Source organism: Pseudorca crassidens, chromosome 12, assembly GCF_039906515.1.
Source record: "Pseudorca crassidens isolate mPseCra1 chromosome 12, mPseCra1.hap1, whole genome shotgun sequence".
Lineage (NCBI taxonomy): Eukaryota > Metazoa > Chordata > Mammalia > Artiodactyla > Delphinidae > Pseudorca > Pseudorca crassidens.
In genome coordinates, this window is record NC_090307.1 from 17,271,841 (window position 1) to 17,283,976 (window position 12,136).

Genomic DNA, 12,136 nt, shown 5'->3' on the forward strand with positions numbered 1-12,136 from the left:
AGGCAATACACGACAAACCCACAGCAAACATCATTCTCAATCAAGAAAAACTGAAAGCATTTCCTCTAAGATCAGGAACAAGACAAGGATGTCCACTTGCACCGCTATTATTCAACATAGCTTTGGAAGTCCTAGCCACAGCAATCAGAGAAGAAAAAGAAATACAAGGAACACAAATTGGGAAAGAAGAAGTAAAACTGTCACTGTGTGCAGATGACATGATACTATATAGAGAGAATCCTAAAAATGCCACCAGAAAATTACTAGAGCTAATCAATGAATTTGGTAAAGTTGCAAGATACAAAATTAATGCACAGAAATCTCTTGCATTCCTATACACTAATGATGAAAAATCTGAAACAGAAATTATGGAAACATTCCCATTTACCATTGCAACAAAAAGAATAAAATACCTAGGAATAAACCTACCTAGGGAGATAAAAAACCTGTATGCCGAAAACCATAAGACACTGGTGAAAGAAATTAAAGATGATACCAACAGATGGAGAGATATACCATGTTCTTGGATTGGAAGAATTAATACTGTGAAAATGACTATACTACCCAAAGCAATCTACAGATTCAAAGCAATCCCTATCAAATTACCAATAGCATTTTTTACAGAACTAGAACAAATCATCTTAAAATTTGTATGGAGACACAAAAAACCCCGAACAGCCAAAGCAGTCTTGAGGGAAAAAACGGAGCTGGAGGAATCAGACTCCCTGACTTCAGACTATACTACAAAGCTACAGTAATCGAGGCAATACGGTACTGGCACAAAAACAGAAACAAAGATCAATGGAACAAGATAGAAAGCCCAGAGATAAACCCACACACCTATGGTCAACTAATCTATGACAAAGGAGGCAAAGATATACAATGGAGAAAAGACAGCCTCTTCAATAAGTGGTAGTAGGAAAACTGGACAGCTACATGTAAAAGAATGAAATTGGAACACTCCCTAACACCATACACAAAAATAAACTCAAAATGGATTTGAGACCTAAATGTAAGAGTGGACACTATAAAACTCTTAGAGGAAAACACAGGAAGAACACTCTGACATAAACCACAGCAAGATCTTTTTTGGTCCACCTCCTGGAGTAATGGAAATAAAAATAAACAAATGGGACCTAATGAAACTTCAAAGCTTTTGCACAGCAAAGGAAACCATAAACAAGATCAAAAGACAACCCTCAGAATAGGAGAAAATATTTGCAAATGAATCAACAGACAAAAGATTAATCTCCAAAATATATAAACAGCTCATGCAGCTCAATATTAAAGAAACAAACAACCCAATCAAAAATGGGCAGAAGACCTAAATAGTTATCTCTCCAAAGAAGACATACAGATGGCCAAGAAGCACATGAAAAGCTGTTCAACATCACTAATTATTAGAGAAATGCAACTCAAAACTACAATGAGGTATCACCCCACACCAGTTAGAATGGGCAACATCAGAAAATCTGCAAACAACAAATGCTGGAGAGGGTGTGGAGAAAAGGGAACCCTCTTGCACTGTTGGTGGGAATGTAAATTGATATAGCCACTATGGAGAACAGTATGGAAGTTCCTTAAAAAACTAAAAATAGAATTACCATGTGATCCAGCAATCCCACTACTGGGCATATACCCAGAGAAAACCATAATTCCAAAAGACACATGCACCCCAATGTTCATTGCAGCACTATTTACAATAGCCAGGTCATGGAAGTAACCTAAATGCCCATCGACAGACAAATGGATAAAGAAGTTGTGGTACATATATAGAATGGAATATTACTCAGCCATAAAAAGGAACAAAATTGAGTCATTTGTTGAGACGTGGATGGATCTAGAGACTGCCATACAGAGTGAAGTCAGAAAGAGAAAAACAAATATCGTATGTTAACGCATGTATGTGGAACCTAGAAAAATGGTACAGATGAACTGGTTTGCAGGGCAGAAATTGAGCCACAGATGTAGAGAACAAACATATGCACACCAAAGGGGGAAAACCGTGGTGGAGTGGGGGTGGTGGTGTGCTGAATTGGGCGATTGGGATTGACATGTATACACTGATGTGTATAAAACTGATGACTAATAAGAACCTGTTGTATAAAAAAATATATAAAATAAAATTCAGAAATTCAAAAAAAGAAGAAAATCCTAAAGACTCTATCAAAAATAACCTGTTAAATCTAATCAATGAATCCAGTAAAGTTGTAGAATACAACATTAACATTGAAAAATCAGTAGCATCTCTATTATAATAAATTATCTGAAAAAGAAAGAAAATTATTCCATTTACAGGAGCATCAAAAACAATAGCATATTTAGCAGTGAATTTAACCAAGGAGGTGAAAGATCTCTACTCTGAAAACTACAAGACACTGATGAAAGAAAGAAATCAAAGACAACACAAATAAATGGAAAGGTATCCTGTGTTCATGGATGTGAAGAATATTGCTGCAGTGTCAACACTACCAAAAGCCATCTAGAGATTTGATGCAATTCCTATCAAGATTCCAATGGCATTTTTTACAGAAGTAGAAAAACCAATGCTAAAATTTATATGGAAGCACAAAAGACTCTGAATAGCCAAAGCAATCCTGAGAAAAAAGGACAAAGCGGCTGGTATCACTTTCCTGATTTCAAGCTATACTTACAAAACTACAGGAATCAACAGTATGGTACTGGCATAAAAACAGATAAATAGACTAATGGAACAGAATCAAGAGCCCAGAAATAAACCCAAGTATATATGGTCAGATAATATTTGACAAGGAAGCCAATAATACTCAATGGAGAAAATAGTGTCTCTGCAATAAATGGTAAAAATTGGATATCCACATGGAGAAGAATGAAATTCCACCCTATCTTACACCACTCACAAAAATTAATTCCAAATGGATCAAAGACCTAAATGTAAGACCTGAAACCATAAACCTCCTAGCAGAACACAGAAAAAAAGCTCCTCGACATGGATCTTGGCAATGATTTTTTAAAATATGACACCTAAAGCACAAGCAACAAAATAAAAGATAAACAAATGGAACTACATCAAATCAGAAAGCTGCACAGCAAAAGAAAAAGTCAACAAAATTAAAAGATAACCTTTGGAATGGGAAGAAGCATTTGCAAACCATTTATCTGAAAAGGGGCTAATATCCAAAATACACAGGGAACTCATATGCACAAAAAATAAGAATCCAATTTAAAAATGGGCAAAGAACTTGAATACATACTTGTCCAAAGAAGATACACGAATGGCCAACAGGTACATGACGACGCTCAATATCACTAATCACTAGAGAAATCCAAATCAAAACCACAATGAGATATCACCTCACTCCTGTCAGGATGGCTAGCATCAAAAAGACAAAAGATGGGCTTCCCTGGTGGCGCAGTGGTTGAGAGTCCGCCTGCCGATGCAGGGGACACGGGTTCGTGCCCTGGTCCGGGAAGATCCCACATGCTGCGGAGCTGCTGGGCCTGTGAGCCATGGCCGCTGAGCCTGCGTGTCCGGAGCCTGTGCTCCGCAACAGGAGAGGCCACAACAGTTAGAGGCCCACGTACCACAAAAAAAAAAAAAAAAAAAAAAAAAGACAAAAGATAACAAATGTTGCCAGGATACAAAGAAAAGGGAACCCTTGTGCACATTGGTGGGATTATAAATTGTTTCAGCCACTATGTTAAACAATATGGAGTTCCTCAAACCATTAAAAACAGAACTACCATATGATCCAGACATCCCACTTCTGGGAATATACCTGAAGAAAACAAAAACATGTGAAAGTGATATCTGCATCTCCATGTTCACAACAGCATTATTTACAATAGCCAAGACATGGAAACAACCTAAGTATCCATCAATGGATGAATGGATAAAGAAGCTGTGCTATATACACACAATGGAATATTAGTGTAAGAAACGAGGAAATCCTGCTATTTGTGACAACACAGATGGCCCTTGAGGGCATTATGCTAAGTGAAATAAATCAGGGAGAGGAAGACAAATATGAGATGATCTTACTTATACGTGGAATCTAAAAAAATAGCCAAAATCATGGAAAAAGTGATCAGATCTGTGGTTATCAGAGGTGGAGAAGGGTGGGAGGAACTGGATGAAGGTGGTCAAAAGGCACAAACTTCCACTTATAAGATAAATAAGTACTAGGGATGCATGATGACTATATGCATGATAAATATATATGTAAGTTGTATGATAAATATATATACATAAGTTGTTAAGAGCATAAATCCTAAGGGTTCTCATCACAAGGAAAAAACTTTTTCCTTTATTTTATATTGATATGAGATGATGGATGTTAACTAAACTTAATGTGGTAATCATTTCACTATATATGTAAGTCAAATCATCATGCTGTACACCTTAAACTTACACAGTTCTGTATGTCAATTACACCTCAATAATACCAGGGGCAGGGGGAGATAACACATATGGCAAAACAGCACAAGAACAGATGCTCAACATCGTTAGTCCTTAGGGAAATGCATGAGGAAGGATTAAAAGACGCACGAGAAAACTTTTGGGGGTGACGAATCTGTTTACTATCTTGATTGTGGTGATGGTTTAATAGGTATATGACATGTTAAAAAATATAAAATTGCACACTTTAAATACAGTAAGTCCCCTACATACGAACCTTCAAGTTGTGACCTTTCAAAAATGTGAACGTGCGGCCCATCAGTCAGGCGTGAGTGAAACTGCAGCTTTCTCCTACTGCTGATGATACTTCAGCTCTACCACCTCCCACCTCCTCTCCCTCCTCCAGTCAGTAACTCTTCTTGCCTGCTCACTCGATGTCAGCCCCTGTATGCCAGCTGTTGTACTGTACTACTATACTTTTCAAGGTACTGTACTGTAAGACTCAAAATGTTTTTATTTTTTGTGTTTGTTTTTTATGTATTATTTCTGTGAAAAGTATTATAAACCTATTACAGTAAACTAGTATTAACATATAGCCGATTGTGTTGTGTACCTAGGCTAACTTTGTTGGACTTACGAACTGGACTTATGAACATGCTCTCAGAACGGAAGTCGTTGGTATGTAGGGGGCTTGCTGTATGTGTACCTCAAAAGAAGCTGTTTTAAAGAAAGAAAAAAAAAGCAAAGTGGGGAGACTTTTAAAAGTGAATTATTTTTTCATGTTTTTAACATTTTTTAAAAGTTTTGAACCATATGAATATATATTATCTACTCCAAAAATTAAATAACAATAGAAATGACATTTAAGCCAAAAAAGGGTAGTTTGAGTTGGTATTTTTCCTGCTTAAGTTACAAATCCTCTCAAAGGATTTCCCTAGCCCACAAATTCCTCACTAGACCAGCAACCCTCAGCTGTTTACTCTGCTCCCTTGGGTGACTGGGAATCCAAAGACATGGTGGCTTCCTGTTCATGGTTATAGACTGAGAGCAGTGTTCTGTTAGGCCATGTATATGTACATATGTTTTCTTTGACCTCAGAAGAATCTAACATCTTAAGGTCATGTCAAATATGGGGTAGCACCAATAAAATCTGAGAGAATGTTCCAGATTCAAAGACCAGTATAGATTTGCTTCTGTGCCACCCAGTATCAGCTAAGATGAGCTCAGCAGTAAGATGCATAGGAAGAAATAACTCTCATAGTTTTTAAATTATCAGAAATGTGGCCTCGGGAATTCCCTGGCAGTCCAGTGGTTAGGACTGCACACTCTCACTGCCGAGGGCCCGGGTTTCAATCCCTGGTTGGGGAACCAAGATCCCACAAGCCGAGCAGCACGGCAAAAAAAAAACAGAAAGGAAATTTGGCCTCAAAACTCCCGTTTTTTTTTCTTTTTTTGGCTGCGCGGCTTGCAGGATCTTAGTTCCCTGACCTGGGATGGAACCTGTGTCCCCTGCAGTGGACGCGCAAAGTCCTAACCACTGGACCACCAGGGAATTCCCTGGCCTCAAAACTTGAATCGGGCTTCCCTGGTGGCCCAGTGGTTGAGAGTCCGCCTGCCGAGGCAGGGGACACGGGTTCGTGCCCCGGTCCGGGAGGATCCCACATGCCGCGGAGCGGCTGGGCCCGTGAGCCATGGCCGCTGAGCCTGCGCGTCCGGAGCCTGTGCTCCGTCCGCAACGGGAGAGGCCACAACAGTGAGAGGCCCGCGTACCGCAAAAACAACAACAACAACAAAAAACAAACTTGAATCAAATTATAATGCAGCTGTTTACAATAAACATAAGAGGAAGGGAAATTCTAACATGGAGAGAAATCCAAACCTCCCAACCAACTATGGTGGTTAAAATCCCAGGGTGCTCCTGCCAAATTCAGGATATGTTACTCACTCCAGATAACCTGCCTATGATCTCCAGTTGGAGAGACGATTAATGTTCCTTTGGCCCCTGATGCTGTTCAACAACAGCAATCATTCCCGAGGTGCTGTCACAAGCCAGGGAATGTTTCTGTTTTTTTCCACCAAGGGATTAAAGATATTGGATCTGGACTGTGAGGCCAACGAGGGACGGTTCCATTGTCTAGCATTTCTCATCAGGAATCAATTCTCCCAAGTGATAAGAATCAACCTTTAGATTAGAGGTCAATTTGCCAAATGGGAGTCATCTTGCAGGTTCGTTACAAAATGGATGCTGAGCCCTGCTGCATAATGAGTAAGCCAGTCTATGGAAATCCTACACGAGGCTTCCTGTTACCAGTCACTTGGAATGCTCACCTACCTTCAGCTTCCTCATTTAAATTTTGTGTGACTGACATAAAAGTGCATGCTTATTGAAGAGTTTAACAGAGATAACAGTAAGGACTATTTATAAAAGTAGAGTTACGGTTCAAGTTTTTGGAAAATTTGCATCAGAATTTCACCATTGTAAACACCTTGAGTAAATGTGGACCAGAAGAGCTCTTTTCAGTTTACTGGGTTTATCCAAGACTGGGATATTTCTTAGGATTTTGTGGCTTTGGGTGAAAATACCTTCACTTTGATCTGCTCCAACAGCAAACAACAACAAAACACCCCATAAACCAAGATATCATTAGCTGGGCCTCTAGAAGCCTCAACTCCTGCTGAACTGATACCATGATTGCTCTTCAAAATCACCTGAAGAAGGTCTCCCTCATTGCTTTCAGCGAACACAATTCACTCTGCTTTGAAAGCTTCCCCAGCTCCTTTCATTTAACTCTGCCTTCACCTTTCTTTAAGGCTACCCCAAATCCCACACTGTACCCAGGACAATTCAAAGAAACTACCCCTGGCTACTGTGAATTGTGCTTTCAGAAAGCAACAAGCAGCCAGAGCACACGCAGCCCGGTGAACCTGCAGGGGGAGCTGGAGAATGAAATGATGGGATTTATGTTTCTAAGTGTTGGCCCTGGTTGAAGTGTAGAAATTAGAATGCAGAACTAAGGAGGATCCAGAACACAGGAGGAATGATATCACAGCTGAGCCCTGAACACATTGGTTGGGGAGGGGGAGGTGTGTCAGGAGCACCCACTCGGCAGAAAATCCAAATACAACCTTATAATCAACCATCTGCAGATTCAACTAATCTCAGGTGTGTAGTACTGCAGTATCTATTAATTGAAAAAAATCCACCTATCAGTTCAAACTCGTGTTGTTCAAGGGTCAACTGTACTTACATGGTACTAGAAGGTAAGGATGGGTGCTGAGGCTGAAAAGTTTGAGTTTTGAGGAAAGACCTTCAGAAGGCTCCTATTTAATGGCTTGAAGCAAGAGATGGGTCATTTCCTGAGAAGTGGGGCAGTGGAAAGGATCTCCAGGGTCTGAGATACTTTGAATTCACTGGGGGCGAAGGAGGGCGGGGCAGGGGATGGGGCGGGCCCAGAAGCCCTCAGCAGCTTGAAGGCTTGAAAGTGTGATTATGCAGGATCGTGGAACAAAAGAACCATGATTAACTATCGATATCATTTGTGCCCTAATTCAGAAGGCTCCCTAGATACCAAGCACACACTAAGCATTTCTGTATAACTTAACCTCATACCAACCTCACAAAGGCAACCTTTCCAGAGGATGATTAGCATTTTACAGTCGAAAATCCCGTGGCTCAGAGAGGTTAAGGAACCCGACCAGGGTCGCCGAGGCAGAACGTAAGAGCCCTGTGTCCTAGGGTATCTGGCTTCAGAGCCCCATTATTTACCCTCCTTAAAGGACAGCAGGACTTTAAAACAATTTCACTCACTTTTTAAGGGAGAAATTATAGATAAAGCTAGCAGCTGACGAACGTGAAGGAGCCTGAGAATCACTGAAATAAATTAACAAGCAAACCTAAGTGTTTACATTTCACTCTACAAGTTACGTTTTCAGTTCCGTAAATTAATAGTTTCACCGTAATGATAACCCACTTTTTGTCTGCAATTTCAAACCGGTTTTAACTATTACTAAGATTTTCTTTTTTTGATTGCTTGACCAATTTGCTAATGAAGCAAACACTAGGCCTCTCCTCCCAGCACCCACCCCCCCACCCCCGTTCCCGGCCCCGGGATGGGGAAAGGTGCCTGAGAGGCGCTTACAGTGATTTCTGCCTCTTCTCTCTCCGAAACTGTTTTGAGGAGCAAATAACTGAGTGCCTGAGAAAGCTCTAAAGACGCCTGTGAGTTTGCTCGGAGACGAAACGCTGAAAGCATCGCTCGAGGTCCGGCCTCCCCACAACTGAGAGATGCGCGCGCAGCCGGAAAAGCAGGACCAGGTGCGCACACGCGGAAGTGCCCGGAGACAAAATGGCGCCGCCGCCAGCGCGGGCTTTAAGCGCAAGTCGGCGGCCAGCTACGGTGGCGCTCGGGGGCCATTACAGTGTTAGGACCGCGACTTCGCTTGAGCGAAGGGGACGTCCGCCGAGAGACTAGAACAACCCTGACTGGGCGTGGGGCCGAAACATCGAGGACCGCTAGACGAGGGTGCTCCCAGCAGGCCACAGTCAGATGAGGAGAAAAGAGCAATGCCATTCACTGAATTCATTCATTTATTCATGCACTCATGAGCACCGTCAAACTTCAGTTTGTTCTTGGAAGTGACCCCTTCCGCGATGCTGTAAGGGAAGTTCTGCTTCCGGAGGGAGGCTGGACTAAACGAGATTGTCCCCCCAACAGAATGATACCAATCACTTACTGAGAGCAAGGCTCTGTGCTAAGTGCTCTGGAAGGATGCCAGGATGGCCTCTTACCTACAATCCGGTGGTGACATGTATGGGCCACCTACCAGGCACAGAGCAGAGGCAAGTTCAATGCCGGCTGTGGGTAAATGAGGAGAGAACCGCCCTGGGAAAGAGGAGGTGCGACCCGACCACTTTGTTTTTATTACTGGGGGTAGAGGCTGAGGGTAGTGGGCAGAGGGGCTGGCCTGCAGTAGCCCTGGAGCTGTGTTCCCTTCTCCCACTTCCATTTCCTGTGGTCCTCACTGGTGTTAGGAGAGGTTGTCCTTCCCTTGCGCAAAGAACAGTAAAGATTTCTGCCTACTGGCCTCAGTGTGGGTCACAGACATTTCAACTCCTTCACAGAAACGAAAATACCTGGAGAATTGTTTGAGACCAACAAACATACAAAAAAATAATAATATGCATTCCACTATGGGGGAGATTGCACCCAGCACTGTCTATCACACCTCGCAGGGTGTCATAACTGCCTCCCAGTAGGCTATACAGCTCTCTTTTAAGCCAGATGCTTCTGGGTAATGGGGCATGTATCAGTCTACTATTGCCACAATAAAGCTGTGTAACTGCTCCAAAACTCAGAGGCAAAACACAATCATTTATTCTCACTCATGCATCTAGGAGTCAAGCTGGTGTGGGCTGGGTTCCGATGGGCTTGGCTCCAAGCTGCAGACTGGGTCCAGGTCACATTTCTATCACCTTCCTTGGACCAGTGGGCCACTTGGGGTTCACTCTTCTCATGATGGTAGGAGCAAGAAAACAAACTCAACTGTACAAGTACAGTTTAAACCTTTGCTTGCATCACATCTGCCCACCTCCCATGGTCAGAGAAAATCCACATGGCCAAGCCCAACATGAATGAAGCAGCAAAGTACATTTCTCTCACATAGAAAAGGGAAGCATGTGTGAATATTTTAAGCAATAATCTAATTTGACACAAAGCACATGATTACACAGTGAACTCCACAGTTATGCGCCCACTGTCACACTTCCTTCATTGAAAATGTGTTCCCTGGTTAGAGAAGATGCTGTGTACTGCGGAGATGGACATAGCATTCTCTAAGTCCGCAGATGCCAGGGCGGCAGGCAGGGAGGGTACAGCCGCATGTGGACAACCACTCTACAGTTGACAGGCATATTGCTGCCTCCTCCAGGAGTTGAATGTAACCCACCAGCCACCAGCTGGACACCTGGTCCCCCCAAAGATTAGTGTCCTATCAGGTCCTCAAAGCTGGCTTCTGCTGTTGTCAGGCTGGGTCCTCCGCAGTGGTAGTCAGGCAGCCAGATCAGCCTTGATGAAGGGCAGCCCATGCCGTTGAACCCATGCATAGCCTCCATCCTGTTACTACGGCGACTTTGTATATGGTTTCTTTGAACAAGCACTGGGGGTCTTGGGCTGGGGGTGGGGGTGTGAGTGGGAAAGGCCAACATCCACAGTTTACAAAGACCTCCTCTATACTGAATGCCTTCTCCTGGGTATTTACACAGGGCAAGATATCTTCACATTCTGGGCCCATGCAGAAAAATTCATCCACATACTTCCCCACCAGACTGCCATCCCTAATCTCTAATCTTGTTCTTTCCAAGTCTCTGATCAACTGGTCAACCCTTTAGCCAGTGTCCATCAGTCCCTCAGGCCATCTCCACTCATGTAAGAAGTGGAAAACCAGTCATCCACTCAACGTTCTAGCATCTGAGATGATTTCCCTTCGCCACTGTCTTTTCAGAGCTGCACCCAAGTAAGGCTGTAATACAATAGCTGCTCACGTCTGGCTCATGCCAGCATATTATGCAGGTGTCACGGACCGGACACGGGGAAATCCCCTGAGTCTGTACGTGTGGGTTGAGGAGTGGTCGAAGCAGGTGTTACAGGAATCTGTCATTTTCCGGCCCAGTCCTGTAGACCCACTTTCCTCTTTACAGTGGAATGTTTCTGTGTACATCCAATTTTATGGATCAGGTGAAACTAAATTCATGAAGGGTAGTTCAGATGACTGTTAGTGCCACCTGACAGGTCCTGTGGCCTTCAGTTGAAGGTGCAGCCAGCCTGCAATGAGGGAGCTAGGGGAATATGTACCCCTACTTCACTCCATCCTTGCCGGTGCTCCCCATTGGCTGCATCTGACCAGAAGCCAGAGAGCCCACTGATGTGTCCACATAAGCCAGCCTCTGGGGGCTCAAAGTAGGATGAAGGGGAGAAATTCATTGGTTGGGCTGTGGTGTCAGCCTCTAGTATGGCCCCCAGTGACCTCCACCCCCTGGAAATCACCCCCCATGTAGTCTTCTCCCATATTATACTAGGGATGGTCTGTGTGACCAGTAACATATAGCGGAAATGATGAAATGTCATTCATTGGTTAGGTTATGAAAAGGCACTGCAGCTCGGGGTTTCGTTGTTGTGGCAGAGAGCTTCCCAAGATGGCCCCATGATCCCTGCCGCCTGGTATTCGTGCCCTGGTATAAAACCCTTTCTTTGAGTGTAGGCTGGACCAAGTGACTCGAATCTAATGAACAGAATATGGCAAAAGTGATGGGATACAAAGGACCGTGGCTTCCATCTTGCCTGCATGCTCTCCTTCCTGCTCGCTTGCTCTGATGAAGCAAGCGGCCCACCGGAAAGGCCCACGTGGCAAGGAGCTGAGGGAGACCTCTGGCCAAGAGCCAGCGAAGAACTGAGGCCCTCAGTCCAACAGCCTGTGAGGAACTGAATCCTGCCGACACCCACAGGAGTGTGTGGGAAAGCATCACCCAGGTGAGATTTACAAATCTTAGCCTGTGCTCACTTCAGCAGCTCATATCCTAAAAGTGGAAGGATACAGAGATTAGCATGGCCCCCATGCAAAGATGGCACAGAAATGTGTGAAGCATTCCGTATTTTTGAGTAATCTTACATACAACTTTCAAAACAAACTGCTAAAAAAAAAAATCTTAAATTAGCCCCAGCTGACACCTCGATTTTTGAGAGACGCAGAACCTGAGGTCCC

The 12,136-nt window shown here is 43.4% G+C and overlaps 1 long non-coding RNA gene and 1 other non-coding gene across 2 annotated transcripts in view; one reads left to right on the forward strand and one right to left on the reverse strand.

Moving 5' to 3' along the window:
* LOC137203261 (uncharacterized) overlaps positions 1-8,705 on the reverse strand; it is a 62,778-nt gene extending 54,073 nt beyond the window's left edge. The window contains exon 1 of the long non-coding RNA XR_010933014.1: positions 8,518-8,705. This is a non-coding gene — a long non-coding RNA (uncharacterized lncRNA). The remainder of the gene's footprint in view (positions 1-8,517) is intronic.
* A 3,222-nt stretch (positions 8,706-11,927) lies between these two features.
* LOC137204257 (U6 spliceosomal RNA) lies at positions 11,928-12,031 on the forward strand. Its single transcript, XR_010933494.1, has one exon. It is a non-coding gene; the product is annotated as a U6 spliceosomal RNA (small nuclear RNA).
* Positions 12,032-12,136: the final 105 nt, after the last annotated feature.